The sequence below is a fragment of the Hippopotamus amphibius genome, chromosome 8 (genome assembly GCF_030028045.1).
Source record: "Hippopotamus amphibius kiboko isolate mHipAmp2 chromosome 8, mHipAmp2.hap2, whole genome shotgun sequence".
Lineage (NCBI taxonomy): Eukaryota > Metazoa > Chordata > Mammalia > Artiodactyla > Hippopotamidae > Hippopotamus > Hippopotamus amphibius.
The window spans coordinates 74,315,971-74,336,177 of NC_080193.1; the positions used below are offsets into that span (position 1 = coordinate 74,315,971).

Genomic DNA, 20,207 nt, shown 5'->3' on the forward strand with positions numbered 1-20,207 from the left:
CCACACCTACCACACTGGACCCAGGAAAACACTTTGCGACTGGCTCGCACTCCCTGCCACCTACGGCCCCCAAATTCAGGGTTCAGAAAGGGGAGGGGGGCCTCTGGGAAGCGCCTGGCTGAGTAGGTGAGGAAGCATCACAGTCCAAGAGGGTCTGAAACGTGCATGTCTTCGCCAGAAGCTGGAATCGCTTTCAGCCTGGTGCCACCGCGGAAGAGGTGGTGAGTAGCTCCTTGCTGACTGGATCTCAGAATAGAGTATTGAAAGTACAAATCTGCAGCGAGAGGGTGCTTCTCCTGCCGGGGAATGCCTGCTACAATTTCGTCTTAGGCAGCAAGGCTGGGAGGGAAATATTCAAACTGGAGCACACAGGAATGGGTGAGCTACTGCTTTCAATCAATGTGGGGGTCATGAAGAAGTACTGAGATCACCTCCCCTGACAATGGCATTCAACTCATCCCAGTGACAGCTAAGCAGCCGGACGGCATGGGTGACATCAGTGTGGCCAGAGAACGCTGCTCCTCACAGCTGCCCAGCGAAAAAAGCAGGCTGTAGGAGTGAGCACGGATGACCCCGTTTCTAACACCATGTCCATGTGACTTATCTCACAGTGATGGGGCGATAGGGAGTCAGATGATTTTTCATTTCTTCTGCAGGCTGTATTTTCTAAATCTGTGATAAGCATAGATTACTTGTAAACAAACAGAAAAGACAACCGATGGCCATTCTTTAGAGGCACTGGGTGGCTTCAATTCTTACATTTCAAGTCTCCAGGGTGACAAGCATATTCTATAGGTGTCATTCATCACAATGCATTTGAACTATATTTACTCTTTAAACAACCTGCAAAGGGGAAAGTGGCTTTCTGGGATGAATGCAGGGCCGGGGGTGGGGGGTGTGGGGGGAATGGGGCTGTTCCCACTTTTCACAAGGAACTCCTCATTATAAATGGTCTATTCAGAAATAAGCTCCCCCAGCACACATGCATGGGAGAATCGCTCGAAATATACATCAATTCCCTTGAGTTTTCATTTTTACCACAAGTACCTATAAGAAAAAGGATCCTCAAAAACACTTCACAGAAAATCTAAGTAACTAAATGCTATTTAGAAAGGGCAGGCTAGCCAATAAGCACATGAAAAGCTGCTCAAATACCACTAATCACTTGGGAATGCAAATCAAAGCCTCGGGATCTCACACCTGTTAGGACAACTACTGGCAAAAAACAGAAATTGACAAGTGTGGACGAGAATGGAGAAACTGGAACCCTTGTCCGGTGTTGGTGGGAACAGAAACTTGTACAACCGCCGTGGAAAACGGTATGGACACTCCTCAAAAAGCTAAAAGTAAAACTCACCTATGATAAAGTAACCCCACCTCTGGGTATGCATCCAAAGGAGGTGAAAGCAGTGTCTCCAAGAGATATCTGCTCACCATGTTCATAGCAGCATCGTTCACAATGGCCAAGAGGTACAAAGCAAACGCCCAAGAACAGATGGATGGATGGATAAACAAAACGTGGTCTCTCCATGTAACGGAATATCCTTCAGCCTTAAAAAGGAAGGAAGTTCTGTCACATGCTACAACCTGGATGAACCTTGAGGACATTATAAGTGAAATAAACACCAGTCACAAAAAGACAAATACTTTATGATTCCAACTTATGTGGGCTATGTAAAGGAGTCAAATTCACAGAAACAGAAAGTAGAACGATGGTCAGTTACCAGGTGGCGCTAGGGGAGATGGGGAAATGGGGAAAATAATGGGTGTTTCAGTTTTGCGAGATGAAAAAGTTTTAAAGACCTGTGTATAACCATGTGAATACAATTTACACTATTCAATTGTACACTTTACAAAACTGTTAAGATGGTAAATCTTTTATTAGATTTTTGTTTTTTAAACCACAATTCAAAATAAACGGAATTTTTAAAAAGAGAGGGAGATCCTATACAGCAGCCTATTTTGTTTTCTTCATGCAGTTTCTGAAATTCCAGTCTGGCAATGACCTGAAGCAACTCACATCTAACTCCTTCCCATTCGGGCCTGGTCCCCCATAAGATGGGTCTAAAGGCGTTTAAAAAAAAAAGTCCCCTTGCCAATCACTTTACGAAGCAAAAAGTATTCCTGACTCCCAAAGCTAATAAACAAAAAAGGAAACTATACCTAAACCCCACTTGGGGACACAGACGCGGAAACCTGAGCCACACGGGTTGGCAGAAGAGTCCACCACCTAAGGGAATCAGCCCGAGGAAAGCTGCTGAAAGCAGAGACACAGGTGGGGAAGAGTGACTCACTTTTCACGTGCCAGGTGGCTAATATTTGGAATTGTTACAAAAGCACTTACTATTCTTACAATAAAACAATTTAAGCACACCGACACTTTTGAAAGACCATCATCTGAGGAATGATACCATTCAAGACATAAATTCCAATGGGGTCACTCTACCCTGGGCCACAGAGTCCCCTAGGATGCTTTTAAAATGAAGGATGCAGGGGGCCCAGCCCGAGGCCAACTGACTCTAAAGGAGGGACCTGAGCAATGCTGCAACCCTCAGGGGTGAACGTGATGCTCAGAGAACGAGAGAAGCACAGCTGAGGGCCAGAGATTCAGCAAGACCCCCCTTAAGTTCAAGAGCAAAGGAGGGATCGCATCCAAGCCAGTAATCAGTACCAGTGACTGTGATTGCTGTGACCAATGTAGCTCGAACTACAACAGGAAGACATTAGGGGTTACAGTGAGTGTGTGTGTATGTGTGTGTGTGTGTGTGAGAGAGAGAGAGAGAGAGAGAAAGAGACACTTAGCCTGAAGGCCTGAGGAGGAGGAGGGTCCGCACGCATCACACAGGGGACCACCCTGGCATCTCAGGGACCTGCGAGCAGGTAGAGAAGGGCAGGCAGGAGACAGAGAGTTTGCAGACCGGCCTGCCAGACCCAATGCCGCGTTGAAAAGGTCAGGCTTATTCTGTGAAATAGGAAGGTCTTGGAAGAGTGCAGGCCAGGAAGGAACACGGTCAGCTAGGGATCTCTGTTGTTGGCAAAGGGCAAAGGTCATGGCTGAACTGTGTCCAGCGCGCTGAAGCCACCAGGCCTGTCTGCTGAGGGAACCGATGAAGGAATGAGCAGGAAGAACAGGAGGGGGTCGGCCTCCCAGGCAGAGGCGGGTTACAGAGCCACACCAGGCACAACGGAGGCCAGCACATGGTGCCACGTGACCACAGGGTCCCACCGAAACCCACAGCCCACGTGACAACACACAACCTCCCAGACACACAGAAGGGACTGAGCGCTGGGGTGGGGGCCAGACTCTGACCACACCTCAGTCACCCCCAGATCCAAGTGTTACACACACACAATCAAAGCACACACTCAAGGCTGCAAACCTCAACTGATTAGAGAACCAGAGAACTCAGTAGCATCGCCGATGCACCATCACAGGAGGAAAACGGCGCCTGTGGACCCTGGGAAGAGACGACCCTGGGGAGGAACCCCGGCTGAAACACTCACTTTACCAGCGGAGCAGCTTACCTGAGTCCTGATACAGCTCTCAAGACACACCAAGCACTTTCAGCCAAAATGTTCTCCTTTCCAATGAATGTAACTGGAGCCATGGCCATGGGCCTAACTTCCAAACCACGCTCAACAAAAGAACACGAGAGGCAAGCCCTTCGAGGAAGAGGGAAGTGATGGAACCAGCGCACGAGTTATCACACCAAAGGTGAACCATCCAGGAAGGAGCTCTAACCCAGTGAGAAGCAGCACTTGTACGCCAGGTGAAACACATCTGAAAATGACCCAGAAGGGGAGTATCAGAAAAGGTGAAATTTGGGCCACAAACACTGAATACACACACGGGAGCATTTTTATTTTTTATTTTTTATAAATTTATTTATTTATTGGCTATGTTGGGTCTTCATTGCTGCACATGGGCTTTCTCTAGTTGCGGAGAGCAGGGGCTACTCTTCCTTGTGGTGTGCGGTCTCCTCATTGCCGTGGCTTCTTCTGTTGTGGAGCACGGGCTCCAGGCGTGCAGACTTCAGTAGGTGCGGTGCATGGGCTCAATAGTTGTGGCCCACAGGCTCTAGAGCGCAGGCCCAATAGTTGAGGCACAAGGGCCTAGTTGCTCCATGGCATGTGGGATCTTCCTGGAGCAGGGATTGAACCCGTGTCCGCTGCATTGGCAGGAGGATTCTTAACCACTGTGCCACCTAGGAAGTCCCACACGGGAGCATTTTTAGATTGACAAAATGGTGAAGCTACCAAAAGATCCAATTTGCTGAAAGAACAGCTAATATATATGAAGGAGAAGCTGCTAGAGTTGATCCAGAGAACATGACAAAAGCGCAGTCCCATCGGGAAATGGGAGCCCGCCCCTGGAATCTGACAGCGCGATGGACAGAGCTTCATCTGGTTACAATATGAAACATAACATAATCAACGAGTGGAATTTAACTGGTCCACACCCAACTTCACGTCCTGGAGAAAATGCAATGGGTGTGCAAGTGTCCAAGGAACGTTTGCAAACACTAGAAGCATCTGGAAACCCCCCAAAACTCTCTAAAGTAGAAAACTGTATGAGACACCCCTGGCCCCAGTGTAGTGAGACCAGAAGTTAACTAGGGAGGAAAGAGGGGGAAATAAACAAGGAAAAAAATTACTTAAAAAAAAACTCTTGGGTTAAAGACGATATTAAAATAAAAACAAGAGATGACTTAGAAAACAACAAGGATGGCGCTGGGGTCCACTTGGTTCCAGGCACTTGGGTGACTCTCCAGAGCTCTCCGCATCACGGAAACACAGCTGTAAAGCCCACCCCCCACCCCCACCATCCATGGTCCTACTGATTTTGCTACTGCCAAATATTCCCTCATGAATTCAAGCGGTCAAAGGGGCAAGATCTGGACTCTTCCATCAGTCATCACTGTGGTCACTAAGGTAACCAGAGTCCCAGATCCTTTGGTGGACCACAGCCCACCTTTCATTCCATCAGCTGTGGATGGATGGGTCACAGAGGACCAGGTGGCCACCCTCACTTCATGTAGGGAACTCCAGTGGGGCTCTTCCATGGGTGGCAGGCAGGAAAACTGGGGGCACCATGACAGTAAGCTGGGAGCTTCCCATACTGCACTAATTCTTAGCTGAACATGTAAAGGCTAATGAGAAAAACACCATAAAACAGAGATACTTGAGTACAAGCTCTCTAGGTACAAAGATTTACCTCTAAAACATCTATCACGCAGGGTCGCGAGGACCCGTGATTCTAGATCACCTTGACCAAGTGTCCAGCACATGGCCTGATGGGATGCAGATCTTGACAAACGACAGCTTTGAAGGAGGCAGGAGGGGACTGGGCCACAGAGCCACCCACCACAGTGGGAGGGCTCACATGTGTGCCAAGTGTGAGGGTGCCGTGTGTGTGTGCGTGAGAGACTGAGCATCCCCCTCATGCCCAGCTCCCCACCCCACCCAGCGTTAGGGTCTCTCTCCCGTCCTCAAGCCTTGGCTCCTGCTGGGGGTCAGGAATTGTCCCCCTCAGACAACCCACCCGGCTGTTACCCGCCCATCCTCATCTCACCTGAGACCTCATGTTCCCTTGTTCCCTGCCCCCAGGACTGGTTCCCGTAAGCACCTTCTTGGTCCCAGGATTTCCCTGCCTGGGGGAGACCTGGCTCCCGGTGTGGGGCAGAACAGATAAAAGTTGACAGCCTGGACTCAAATCCTGGCTTCTGCACTCATGGGTCAGACAAGTCCCTTCTTCTTGGGTGCCTTAGATTCCCTGTGATCCAAACATGCTGAGAATCCCTCCCTTCACAGGATGGAAAGATGAATAGTTTAGAGGTAAAATGCTGAAGATGTTGGCTGGTATACAGCAAATGCTACTGGTGTCCTAATTATTACCAACACTACGAGCACAGCATACAGGTGCTATGTAAGAACCAGACAAGGGACTTTCTTGGTGGCGCAGTGGTTAAGAATCTGCCCGCTAATGCAGGGGACGCGGGTTCGATCCCTGGTCCCGGAGGATCCCACGTGCTGTGGAGCAACTAAGCCTGTGTGTGTGCCACAACTACTGAGCCTGAGCTCTACAGCCTGCAAGCCACAACTACTGAGCCCATGTGCTGCAATTACTAAAGCCCGCGTGCCTAGAGCCCACGCGCCTAGAGCCCGCACACCTAGAGCCCGCGCTCCGCAACAAGAGAAGCCACTGCAATGAAAAGCCCGTGCACCGCAACAAAGAGTAGCCCCCACTTGCTGCAACTAGAGAAAGCCCGTAGGCAGCCATGAAGATCCAACGCAGCCAATAAAATAAATAAATAAAAAGGACCCAGAGGAGAGGGGGAGATACGTAAACACCATTTGTTATCAGCAAAGCGGGATTACAGGTTTGTTTTTGGTTTTTTTACTACTTTTATTCTCAAGGATAATGTTAGCTTCGCTAAGCACAGCATGTATGCTTTCTCTGCAGACAAGCAATGTTCACATTAGTTTGATACCAGCACTATTTGCCATCAATGAAAATAACTGAGTATCCTTGTAATTCAAAGGAAGCTAAAACAGGCAAGGCACAGGCATCCTCAAATGCAGGATGTGAGAAAGAGTCGATATAACATTAAAACAAGATGCTGGTGTCTAAGACCTGCTCACGGAGGCAAGAAGTAGGTGGCGTGTCACTTGGGGTCAAGGTGAGTAACTCCAGTGCAGTGCTGATCCGACAGGTGCTCGTGAATGAATACCCTCCAGGGCAACGTCTGGTTTTGTGTCATTTTCAATGCACTTAATCCTCCCACTCTAACAGTCCACGTATCCACAATGGGACAGCTGCACGTAAAGCCTGGCATTCGTGTTTTGGGTAAATAACCCCCTTGGTTAACATCCAGGCATAAGGACCACATAAAACAGTTTATCCCCTGGTATGCATTTCCGGACACTCTCTGTGTCCATGGACACAATAATTAACCTCTTGGCTTCAGTTTCATCATCGGTAAGATGTGAACAATGCCACCTACCCCGCTGGGTTTGGGGAGGGTCTTATGTATAAGTGAGAGGACCTGGCTCACTGACTGCCTGTAGGTACTTTACAAACACCAGCTACCATTCCCCCTCTTTCTCCCTCAAACAGGTTAAATATCCAGTTTACCTTGTTTTGTTAAAGACAAGGGAGAGAGCTGTGGGTGGGGCGGGAGATGACCGCCGCAGACCTGCCCACCAATTTTCACACCCAAACCACTGTCATGTCTGTACACTCCCTTCCAGCCCTGTGTGCAAGCTCTCCACAGCTGCCTATTTGCAATTCCCAGAAGTAAAACCTAAAGGCAAAGGACCACCACAAACAACCTGACATATTTAAAGTCACACACGCTCAAGTTTTTCCCATAACGCCTAATTTACAATCATCTGCTAAACCGTAGATCCGGCGCTTTGTCCTGAATGCCTTACTCACCTGTGACTCGCAGGCTTCCAACTCTGGATCCCCACGGGAATCACCGCTGTTCTCTCCATTTTCCTGCTCACCAGAATAACCTCACTTCTGCCCAGAATAATAATCAGACCCTCGATTTAGCAAGCAGCCAATTTCTTGACAATTTCACTAATGACAAAAAAGCAGTGTTTATGACATCATTTTCCAGCTTTTAGTTCTGTCCCTTTTAACCTTGATAAAGCAACGGTTTTCCAAGCACGTTGAGGACAGCTGACTGTCCGACCAGAGCAAAAGGTTGGACTGAAGTTTTTCCCCAGAAGTAGACACAGGATTAGCCAGGTTAACGTGGGTTAAACACAGAAATCCTCTGGAAGGCCAGCAAAGCTGCAACTCTGCAGTGACCAACTCAAGAGGGGCCGAGAAGGGGCCTGTTGGGAGGGGAATGACCGCCTGGCCCGGAGAGTTTCAGAACCTGACAGGGAGAGCCAAGACTCACCCTGCCTGTGCCCATGAGCCATGCCCTTGGCGGACAGCCACGCTCAGAGACAGCCAGGGACTCAACTGACCAGGGCGAGGTGCTCTGACCTGTCTCACTGGATCCCTCTGATGTTGTTTTATCTGGAAAATCTCCATATCTTTACCAATACCTTTTCCTTTTTGGAATATAAGATGCTGTGACTCCGAGAGTGAATCCGAGAGTCGGCTCCGTTTCTAAGGGTCATTTTGGGTAAGAAGCGTAAGTCTTAAAACTGTACAGGGCCGTCATTTAATCCGTCGGATGATTCTATGAGGCTCTCACAAGAGGTCAGGAGGGAGCGGTGCCCTGTGGGGGTCACAGAGTGGGGTGCCAGGAGGGGAACCCAAAGTGGCTGTGGGGGGTCAGGGCTGTGAGAAGGGAGGTGCGGTCGTCAGATCACCTTCCCAGACCCTTGCAAGTCAGGTTAACACGTGTAACAGTCTTCCCGGTGGCCTCAGACAATAAAAGTTCAAAACTGACTGAGACCCAGGACGACCGCCCTTTCAGCCACCTGCCACCTGCCTCTTGCATCCCCGCCACGTGATCCCAGAAAGCCAGCACCCCTACTGGTTCCTGGCACTCACCACCAACAAACTCACCACCCTGTGGGCACCTACCCAATTCCTTCTGGTTCCCCGCTTAGTAGGGCTTCTTTGGGGAGCCAGTCCTGACCCCCAGCACACCTAGGGGACCCTGACTCTTCTCCTGGGACACTGGTGGCCCATTTCCTGCACAGAGGCCATCCCTGGTGGTCTCTCCATCCCCCCAGCCCCCCACCCCCATCTGGTGCACAGTGAGGGAACGAATGAACAAGTTCAAGTCAGACAGGAGCTAACAAGGAGGGGGAAAGGCCACGGCAACACCCCAGAGTTACACGAGGGCCTGGCCCTCAAGCCCGCCCAGACTCCCTGAGGTGGACCTGGCACTCAGAACATATAACCAGCACGAAAGGACGGTCCTCCTGCCTCCCGGGCAGCCCACAAAGTGCTGCCTCATCTTACACTAGTGGACGATGACTCACGGATGCCACAGAGCCAGGACAGAGGAGGCAGCCACCCCCCTGCCCCAAACCATACTCAGGACACAGGCCAACAAATACTCCGCCCACAACTCAGCTTCCCTCTCCTGCCAGAACTGTGACACCAGACCGCAGCTAGAAATCAAAATTATGGCCTTACCATCAGCGGAAGGTATGAAGTTCTTTCTCCTCTTAATGAACCTGAAGGTCTCAAAAATCAAGCTATGCCATTACCATGCGCCAGATCAAACTGCATCTCATCAAGCAACACGGCCCCACCAATCACTCTTGCTGCCCACAGTGACAGGAGCCTGGGGAGCTTGTAGCAACAGTTCTTGAAGCTGAATGCCTGGAAATCAGACTCATCCCCTTCTAGGAGGGAGTGGGCCCTGGAGACGTCCACCAGAAACATCTGGGTTTTAGGGCACACGGTTTCCCCCATATGTTACTGTTTCTGAAACTGGCATGTATGTGCGCTCCCTAAAATTAAGATGTGCACTTACAACCCCCGCCCCCAAAGCTCACAATGCAGAGCACACATAACCACTCAGACTATCAGAAATCCATTCCCCACAAAGGAGTGCCAGCAATTCTAAGAATGACTCCAAAGTTCACCAAGTTTTATTCATCAGATCGGGAAACTCTCCCAATATTACTCCCTTTGGATGTGCTTTTCTGAGCAGCAATTATACATTCACCTAACCATTAATAGAGCTAGAAGTTCTTTACAGATTTTAAGGATAAAAGAAAAAAAATCATTGGAAGGAGAAACTTACATGTATTGAAAGATGTTCACTGCAGCGTTGTTTATAATTTCAAAGTCACTGGAAACTATCTATGAACGTGGGCTTGTTAAATTAAAGAGGGTGCATCCCCGGAATAAATCTGACAGTAAAATTGAGGATGCATATCTGTATTTAGTGATCTGAAGGTACGTCAACAACATGATAAAAAGCATAGTATGCATGACTGATTGAAGGATTACTACACGTCATGCATCTAGTAAACTAAAAACAAGTTCCCACTCCACCATGCTGTTTTGTTTGGAAGGGGCTAGATTTACGTGCGAAAATACCTGAAAGACACAAAAATGCCCAGAGCAGTTATCATGAGTGGCAGAATTCCACTGATGAAACTTTTTTCTCCTTTTGCATTTTCCCTTTCTAAAATGAACATGTAATTATTTGAGTAATTGGAAAAAAACAAAACAAAACAAAAACCTTAGGCAGACAGGGGTTTTTTTTAAAGAAAAGAATGAAAAAAATCACAAGACACTCTTCCCAAAACAATTCATTTATTATCTAGAAAGTATGTATGTTGAACACAATGTTTCACCTCCCTCCTCCACCCCCCCAAGGCAGCTAGGGCAGGTAAGGCCTCCTTGCACAGAGGCACAGAGTCCTCCAGCCACTGGCTACTGGTGCCCCCCGTCTACCAGGGGACCATTCCCCATCCCAGGTCTTGGACTGGGGCACAACTTGCTGATTCCACCCCTCACCCGTCCTCCTGCTCCAGGAATTTTAGAAACAGACAGCAAGGATTGGGGGTCCTAATCCTTATTTAAACACTTACCATCATGCCACTAGTCTGCACCTGTACACTTTTTAAAGGTCAGATTGAACACCTAAAAATCTCTCTCTCTCTCTCTCTCACACACACACACACACACACACACACACACACACTCGCACTCCTGTTTAATTTAGATGGTGAAACAGCAAACAAAATCTCTACTTACTCAAAATTTTAAATGATCTACAGTGCACACAAGACTCAAAAAGGCCACAGCCACAATCACGAAGGACTCCCCAAGATAGGTACGGGGCTCAAAGCCCAAGGCAAGGGGTGATACGGTGAAATCCATTTCTCCACGTTTAAATCTCCCAGCCGGGGAGGTTAAGTCCTACCATCACCATGTTATAGATAAGAAAGGCCAGCTTCAAAGAAGTACAAAACTTTGTCCAAGGTCAAAACCAGAAATAGAAGCCAAAGATTCAAACAAAGACAGACCCATGACGTCACCCAAAATAAAACAGGTCTCAACGAAGACCACTGGAGATACCACTGAGAAAAGGAACTTGTCACCTTCTAGTCCGTGAAAACTTATTTCAGCTATTTCTGTTCCCTGACAATGCCCTGGGTACAAAAACACGTTAGAAGGACACAATGGATGGTTAATCACTTAATTCTTGGATCACCTATGATGATTTGCAGCTGTGCAAATTGGGTTGTTTCACATTTGGTTGACTGAAAAGAGCCATTTACAGAAGACTCCGACATGGGCCTCAAGTGGGACCAAAATTTGAACTTTTGGTTTCTTAATCCAGCACATAAAGGTGCAATAGCCAAATGACTGCCAACCAGCAGAAAACCAGAATAGAGCTTTCCTCCTAAAGATGTTGTAAACACTGATTTTGGAATCCACAAGGGAGTAAAAAACCACAGCTTCTGCGAGAGGATATTTGGGACAGGATGATGGGGAGGAAAAGTGAGACTAGACCATCGTAGGCAACTGTTTTCACTACCGTCACTACTGCCTACACTGGCTGCTGAGGGGCTCTGGGTCATGGGCCTGGTCCAGCCCTTTACACAAATTACTTACATGCACTATTGATACACCAGCCCCAACCATTATTCCCAGTTAAATTCAAACGCAGCCCTTTATTGTCTACTTCTGTAAGGGACGCATACAAATATTTGACACCATTTGTCAGAACAATGATTCTCAGGGTAATTTTAAAATGTTTAAATGTACCTGCATTTTTTTGGATATTCCATTTACAGATGGTCCCTGACTTACAACTCTTGACTTTACGAGGGTGTGAAACCAATATACTTTCAACAGAAACAGTACTTTGAATTTTAAATTTTGCTCTTTTCCAGGGCTAGCATATGTGGCATTGATGCTCTCCCGTGATGCTGGGCAGGGCAGGGAGTGATCACCAGGGCCAAGAACAGACACTTCAAACTATTCTGCACCCAGACAATCACTTTGGTTTTCATTTTCAGTACAATATGCAAACAATGACATGAGATATCCAACACTTTATTACCAAACAGGCTTTGTGTTCAATGATTCTGTCCAACTGACGGCTAATGTAAGGGTTTGGAGCACGTTTAAGTTAGAGAGGGTTAAACTATGATGCTGGGTAGCTTAGGTGTAATTGAACACATTTTCAACTGACGCTATTTTCAGCACAGGATGGATTTATCAGGAGGTAACCCCATCCTAAGTGGAGGAAGAGCTGTACTTCTCTGTATCCTGAAGCTATGAAAATTAAAATCCTTTCCAAAAGGGCAATAGCACGAACAGGTAAACAGAGGTGGGAAGCCAGGCTCAGTGAAACGGTAAAGGGCGGAGCCGCGAGGGGGTCACTGGACAGCGCTTTACAAGTCAGCTGACTATTATTCATAGAAATGACTTCTGTTCTCTAGTGCAATTTTTATATGTGAAGATGTCTAGAAGACTACCAATGTTGTTGCCATGCGGTTAAGTGCTAAGTCACCGCCCTTGGTCTCCATCCTGTGCTGTCTGTGCAGTGAGGATGTGGAGATAAAGAAGCAGCCCCCCACCCAGCAGTGCCCTGCCCAGGGGGGGACAATGGGCAGGTAAGGAAGCAGCAGTCAGCTCCTGGCCTTGGCAGTCAGGAAGGGCTTCCGTGCGAAGCCTCAAGGAGCTGGGTCTTAGGGACAAACGAGGCTCCCAGCTAGCCCCCCACAAAGGCTGGTGAAAAGGCGTGGGGGCGGAGCAGTCTTCTAACCAATTTCTCCGGATGACAACCACTCACACCCACCTCTTTCCCTCACAGTCCCTGGGGTCACTAACCCCCTCTCTGGACCCTCCATCACTCTGTGCTGGTCCTACTCCCCCCCACCCAACCCCCCCCATCAGCCCCCGACCAGGCGTCCACAGCCCCCAGCATCCCAGCCCCTCTGAGGCAACTCTGGGTCCTTCCTGCCTCGACATCCTCAAAAGACAGTCCTTCTTTTATCATTAACATGCTTCTCAGAGGGCTATGGCCCCTGTCCTTGGTTTTCTAGAAGCTTCCCACTACCACAATCACATGGTTCTAACAAGCCAAACCCAGTGGCCCCTGGACTTCCAGGTGTTACTTCTGTGATCATTTACACACACATTGCCGTGTACAGCGATGGAAGGTTTTCCAGCAGAAGGCTCCAAGCCGAGGAAGGGCCCACAACTTCCCAGCTGCCAGCTGTCAGTCTGACTCCAGCAGCGCTTTCCCACCATGGTGGTGGTCAACACTGTTTTGTGTCGGTTGCTTCTGCTGGTCTGGAATGGAGACGGGTCTTCATGGAAGAAGACAGCAATTGTCCTGTTTGCGTCAGGCTCCCAGACCCCTTCCTCCGCACCCCAACCTTCTCCTTGGCTTCAGGGACACATGGTACATGGTCTCCCACCTCCGCCTGCTTCTTTCCTCTGCCCCCTCGGCCTTCCCGCCCCATGGGGTGACTGAGAAGCGCCCAAGCCCACTCCACACTCAAGCCTGCGGCAAGCTCTTCCACAATCACGGGTTCAACTCTAAGGAAATGAGCCCCAAGCCAGCCCTCGCTCACACAGGCGACCCCTGACCAGCAGGGCGGACCCCGCGTGCATACAACCCGAGAGTGAGGCCTCCCTAAACCTGCACCCTAGGGTCTGGCTGGCCCCTTCCTGGTCCCAAACCTGCTCACAAGCCTGGCTCAGAAGTTCAGTGACACTCCCCTTCCCACGTGCTTGCTGCCTCTCAAGGAAGCTCTTAAATAATCTGACTGCTAATTATGATAGAGAAAAAGTACTCAGCTTATGTGTGCAACCAAGCTCAGGCTCTTAAAGAGCCTCAGCCATTGAGTTTCTCCTTTCTTCACTTGGATGGTCCTGAGAAGCTCCTCTAGACGCTGGCTCTCTGCTTCAACATCCAAGGTCAGCTCACCAAGCCCACCCAAGGAGCCATCTCCCCAAGGGGCGATCTCTCACTTCACCCTGACCCCTTCCTCTACGAAGGCCTGTATCTGTTCCAGCCAGCAGAAGCAACCGAGGCAAAACAATGTCAACCACGACCACGGCTGGAGTCAGACTGACAGCTGGCACTCGGGAGGACGTGGGCCCTTCCTCCGCTAGGAGCCTTCTGTTGGACAACCTTCCGTCGCTCCACACAGGAAATGTTCAGCTCCTTGGCCTCAAACACAGGGTCTGCCATGCCTAATCCCAAACCACACCTCTAATTTTCTTCTTACACGAATTCCCTACATCAATGGATTCAGCCCTGGAAACATATCAGAATGCCGATTCCACCGGGCAGCTTTTAAAAATCCCCCAGGTGACTTTAATGCGGCATCTGAGTTTTGAAGCACTCTACCCTTGCTGGCCAAACGAGGCCACTCAATGACATTCAAATCCTCTTTCAGTACATACAGCTCCTGGGCAGCCGTGGTCCACGCAGAAGCCAGGCAAGCATTTCACCCATTCTACCAGGGGGCTGGGCTGGCAAGCTGGAGCCCACTCTTATTGGCTACACAGGTTGTCAAATACTTAGTAATATCGCCAGACCCAACTGGCAGCCTGAAATCAGTCATGGTGGGAGTATTTACACCAGGGCAGTTGACAGATGCTACCATCAAGGCTCTTTGTTTTTTTCCTGAACAGGCTGACCAGCACACTTCGGGCTCAGGGACCTGCAACAACCGAGAAGCCAGGAAAGGAAACAGCTGAATTCCTTCCAGGCCTGCAGATGTTAGCAGGCTTCCATGTTTCATAAGAATGGGGCAGGGTTATCCTCGGTGAAGCAGACTGGGAGAAGAGGAAAGGGGAGAGAGAGGAGAGGGGGATTTAATAAGAACTTGGAACCACAAACATCCTTTCACAGAAAGGATTCTTTTCAATTTGTTCATAAGAGTAGGGCTACCAGGCATCAGCTCCGAGAGTTCCCCAAAGATGAGCTTTCATGAAGCAGATAAGAATAATCTCATTAGTATATCCTTTATTTGACTGTAAAGCGGAAGGTGGACCCTTATCTTACATTTACTTAACAGCGTTCCCGTAATCTTAATCTTATTCTAGTGACCTCATCTGCCCAGAATACCCTCTTTTCATGGTACAAGGATAAACTTCAGAGCAGATTCAGTCTGAGCTGTCTCAACTTCAAAATCACAATCTTCCAAATACATCAAACTTTACCTTCCAGACAGGGAGCAAGGGCATGGCCCCTGGGGAACAAAGGTGCAAACGGATTGCCTCCCATTTAGGCTGCAAAGATTTCTCAGGTTTTAAAGATTTCTTCACCTTTTTTTTTATCATTGTGTAAAGGAGGCAGGCACTCTGCTATTTTCATGCCTGTGTCTTCATGCTCCCAAAGGTGTGACTTGTTTGTTTCATTTCAGCACACTGGGAGATGTGATGAAGAGCTCTGGACCTAGGCAGGTCTGTGTTCAAATCCCAGCTCAAGCACTTACTGGACGATTAGGCTGGAGGAGCTACTTCAGTTCTCACAGCTTCCCCGTAAAATGGAACCCCTCAGTTTTTGTGAGGATTTTAAAATGTGAGCACTTGGCTTGATCCATCACAAACCCTCAGCAAGTGATGCCCGTTAAAACACCCAAATCTTGACAAATTATTTGAACTCAGGACACCATTCTATTCCCACAAGTCCATATTTTCTTACTGATGGTTTGGGAAGCTATTTTGTACACCTGGTGGATGGGAGGCAGTGAGGCATAATAAGGAATTTTTCCCTTCCTAGGAAGGCATCACACACCCTGTTTCTAAAATACCTTCGGTATTCGCTTGCCTTCTAAAGGCGGACTATCGACATCCTTTCCCTTGAGATGCTGGTCCTGATGACATCAGATGTTGTCCTGTAATACATGATGCCCTCAGGCCCACGAGACACAGGCTCAGGCACCCTGGAGGACCCTGAGTAAGTAGCTGGATGGTTCCTGGTGTTTGGGGGCTTCCTGGATTGTTTTCCTGTCACTCTGCAGAGCATGATGGCAGAACGTGAGGCTTCTATTGTGTAAATAGCTGGGGAAGCAAGAGACCCAATTCTGCTGGAAGCCAGTGTCAACTCTGGATGGCCCTGGGCTCCCCTCCCGGCCACTCCTGGCCACGCAGTCACCCTGAAGTCTATTTAGCTGCACGGTGACCCTTCCCAGTTCCTGGTTGTCAGGCAGCGGCCTCAGGTCAAAGAAGTCCTAGTGCCCATCTCTAGGGCCTTTGAAAATATCCCAGGGGCCTGACTCCAATTCTCAGAAGAAAAACCACACAATTCCAGTGTCAATTTGAAAACAACAAAGCTAAGGGAAACCCACGTGGCTGGCCCACGGCCCACTAGCTGAACAACAGCTTCTCCTCAGTCAGGTACCAGGCGGGCACAAGGCTGGTTCCTCAAACAGGGAGTCATGGAGGTTTGCCTTGAGCCGGGGTGAGGTCAGCCAGGGCCCAACTCAGCGGCTCCTAACCTTGTTTGGTCCAGGGTTCCCCTAAGAAGCTGAGGGAAGCCAGGTGGCCACCCCCCCACACCAAAGAAGGAAGCGCACACACCCCTCCCACACTTAACAGGCCCGGATGCCAGGATCTAAACACAGGAGCGGCCTCTCCAGACCCAGGGGCGTAAACCCCGTCCATATTAGCATATCTTATTATCCCACTAGAACCATTAGAATAAGAAAAAAGTCTGTAGAAGCAGCCCACAGGAAAACAATTCCAGGCTGCTGGGTAACCAGAAGTTGAGTTAGCAAACAGCAGCAGAGGAGAAAATCCAGGAAGACTCCCCCTTCCTCCCTACCTGGAGAACATTCAGGGCACAATACTAACAGTGGGTGAGCCCCGGAAGGACACTTATCAGCAACTTGTCCAGACCACTTTCCAGGTCTTTTCAGAAACTCCCCTGTGTCTGGGCTGTGATCAGCTACTAGACCTTGGGCAGAATAAAGTGCTGGTGGGAGCGACAATAAAAAAAAATAAAACTATCAAATAACTGAAGCCCTAGAGACCTGCTACAGAAAGAGGAGCTTCCATCACCGTTGCTGTGCAAGGGGAACAAAAGGCAACCTGTGCGGCCGGGCACCTCCGGCAGTTCCTGCTCTGGCTTTCTGTATCTGAAATTAACAAATGAAATGAGCTCCTCCCAGCTGTTTCAGAGGCCCCTTAAAGCCCCGTGGTGCCTGAGTCTTGGGACAACAGGAAAAAAATTAAAGCTCGCAGAAGCTTCTCAGGCACGGCAGATCTGAGCTGGTCATTGTTCATTTCGTAAACAAGAGAGCCATAAAACAAATGCCTGGGAAGCCAGGGTTGTTCACCGTCTGAGTCCTCCCAGAACTAACTGTTCCTTCTTGGATCAGCATGGCCTCAGCATTCTGGATGCACAAGCATCAGGCCTGTGAACACTGGGGTCCCTCTTAATGTCAAAGCCCCCTTACACTCTCCATGTCTGCCCACATGCAGAAAGCAGACAGGGAAGGTGGACTGGGGAGGTCTGTCTCCCTCCACTCCCCCCATTTTCTGAGGGACTTGGCCTGGGCAGACTGTCCTGAGCAGGGAAACAGGAACCTTCTCCAGACTCCACCAGACACTCTGGCGTCTGTTTCCTGGTCAAGATGGTCAGGTGGGAGGTAGATGGTTTTATTTGATGACGAAAGCAAAGGACATCCCTAACCCCTCAAAATACAGCCGCTGTCCATCCAAGGATGCCAAAACACTTTGCAAACTACCCATTAATTTTATGGTGCTCTGAGAAGCCGATTGAGAATCATTACCTTCATTTTTACAAGGCAAGCAACCAAAACCACAGCCAATCCATCCAGTCTGAGCCAGTGGTCTAGCTGACTGCTGGCTTCTCTCTGCATCTCGGGCCTGCAGAGGGCACGGAGAACACCACCCACTGGAAAGGGGACTCACAGCCTGAGAAGGGAGCCTGGCCGATACACCCAAACTTTGGTGCTCGGAGACAATCCCCTTTAGAAGGGTGGGAAGGGGAGAGTTGCACAAAAGGACTGCTTTCATTTAGTCAAGAGAGGCTCCACTTGTAAACTTATCGATTAGATCGGCAAGCCTATGAAATGTGAGTATTAAAGAGTGTAAATACCGAGGCCGGCAGGAACCGTGGGATCAATGATCAGGTTTCTGTTTTACCGTTTATATTTCTATGTTTTCTACCTAGAGAACATATTGCTTTTGTGATCGGAACAAAAGTTATGCGAACTTCTTACTACTGACAAAGCACACGGTACCGATGTGCTGCACTAACTTGGAAAGAATAAACACGGATAAAATCCAGCCCCGTGTTCCCTTTTTAAATCGCATTGACCGGTGAGGCTCCGCCGGCCTCTCCGCACGCAGGAAGCCTGGCCGCCGTCCCGCTGCGACCCCTGACGGCACAGCCGGCCGCCCAACACCCGGGGGAAAGGCCAGCGCGGCCTGGTCCCCCTGGCTGCATAACCAGCCCCGGGCTAGGAGCCGCCGGACTCCAAAGCTGGGATCCTCAGACCACCAATCCGCACCGCGGAGCGGGCTTCCCCGGAAACACCACTTAGCAACGTGCGTCTCTGCGGGCCCTCCCCACCCGCCCGCCGCCGGCGCTGTCACCTCGCGGCTGCTCGGGCACCAGACGGCCAAGCCAGAAATCGGGGTTTTCATTTCCATCCTAAAATGAGGGGTCTCCGAAAAAGTTGAAATATGCATTGTCACCAAGTTTAACCCGGGACCGCGCACCCTTCCCTCCTCCCCAGGGCCGCGCCAGAGAAAGCCCCGGCTCCTCCAGCCCTCGGAGCGCCCAAGCCCCCCGAGCCGAGCGTCCCGAGGACGCGTCCTGTCGCCGAGGAGGGCCACCCCTCAGGGCCTGCCTCGGGAACGCTAGGGCCAGGAGAGGGGGATTCGCCGGGCGCACGCGGGGGCCACGAGTGCGGTTCGGCGCCCGGAACCCCGGCCCGCCCGCCTGCGCCGGAGTGACTGGGTCCCCGGGGAGCACGAGAGGCGCGCCGAAGCCGTCCGGCAGCAGCCGCGCCCGGGCACCCCGGAGCCCCGAACTCAGGCGGCCGGGGAACGGTCAGCGCCCGCGAGGCGTGCAAAAGTCGCCGAGTCCCAGCAGGCGCCACGGGGGCGAGGCTGGGCGCCGGGCTGGAGGAGCCCGCAGGGGACGGCCCGGGGCGCAGCCTGCCTACCTGGCTCGCATTGCGTCCCGCGGGCTCCTGCGGCTCTCCTCGCGGTCTGGGAGCTCGCCCGGCCGGCGGCGCGCGCCGATCCGCGGGAACCACCGCGCGGCGGCGGATAGGGGCCGGGACAGCCGAGAGTGCCCCGAGCGCTCGGCCCCCGCCTCCGCCGGCGGAGGGTGGTCCCCGCGCTGGGGCGGGGCTGCGGGGGCGGGGGCGGGGCGCGCGAGGCGCGGCGCGGGAGGCGGGGACCGGGCAGCTGTCAGCAGGGGTGGTCTCCCGGCCCGGGCGGGGCCCGGGGGGCGGAGCTGCGGGGGAGGGGTGGTCCTGCGCCTGAGCAGGGCTTTGGGCGGCGCGGGCAGAGTCTGAGCCGAGCCCCTGGGGAGACTGGGGTGGGAGGAAAACCCGGACGAGGAGGCCACTGGTCCTAGCCTGGGCCTCCGGGAAGCAGGGGCGGAGTGTGGACTAGCAGGGGGCGGGGCAAGATGAGAGGGGCGGGGTGTGAATAAGTAGTGGGCGGGGATATGCTGGAGTGGCGCGGCCTATCTGAAGCTGCCGAGAGGCGGGCGGGGTGGGGGGAGTGGTGCTGGTGGAAAGGCAGGGGGTGGGGACGAGCCGCTGTCGCCTGGAGGCTGGGGGAGGGGCGAGCCGCGGCGGCCGGGAGGCGGGAGTGGGGTGTGGTCCGCCGGGGCGGGGCAAGGGCGGAGGGGCAGGGCCGAGCCAAGGCGCAGGGAGGCCGGGTGGGAGAGTGCGCGCAGGCGGGGTCTGGCGCCGTGTCTCCCGGAGCCCCGGAGGGGATCCGGCCGCGGCGTCTCCTCCTCTTCCTCCTTTTGGCGCCGGCCGGCGAGCAAGGTCCAGGCGGCTGGGCGCCCCCAGGATCGTGGTCCTCGGTATCGAGCAAATCTAGAAGTGGCTGTTGCATGGCGACCTTTGGGGCGCACTCATGAGCCCCCGGCATCCCCATCCTCCCACCCCTTCTCGGGGAACCCCAAGCGGAGACCCCTGGGTGAGGTTCTGATCTGCAAGCTGGCGTCGACCAGGCCGCGGACTGTGGCGCCTAATTCTCAAAACCCTCTTACAAAACACTTGTCTAGGACCGTGGAAAAAAAAGC

General features: G+C 51.3%; 1 protein-coding gene across 7 annotated transcripts in view; it reads right to left on the reverse strand.

The window, feature by feature from the left end:
- Positions 1–19,272, reverse strand: part of SH3BP4 (SH3 domain binding protein 4) — a 94,991-nt gene extending 75,719 nt beyond the window's left edge. For 6 of the 7 annotated variants that reach the window (XM_057746541.1, XM_057746537.1, XM_057746542.1 and 3 more), the window contains exon 1: positions 19,108–19,272. The gene's annotated coding sequence lies outside the window, so the exon portion shown is untranslated. Of the gene's footprint in view, positions 1–3,525; positions 3,782–19,107 lie in introns of all 7 variants that reach the window. The other variant, XM_057746539.1, reaches the window with a different exon arrangement.
- Positions 19,273–20,207: the final 935 nt, after the last annotated feature.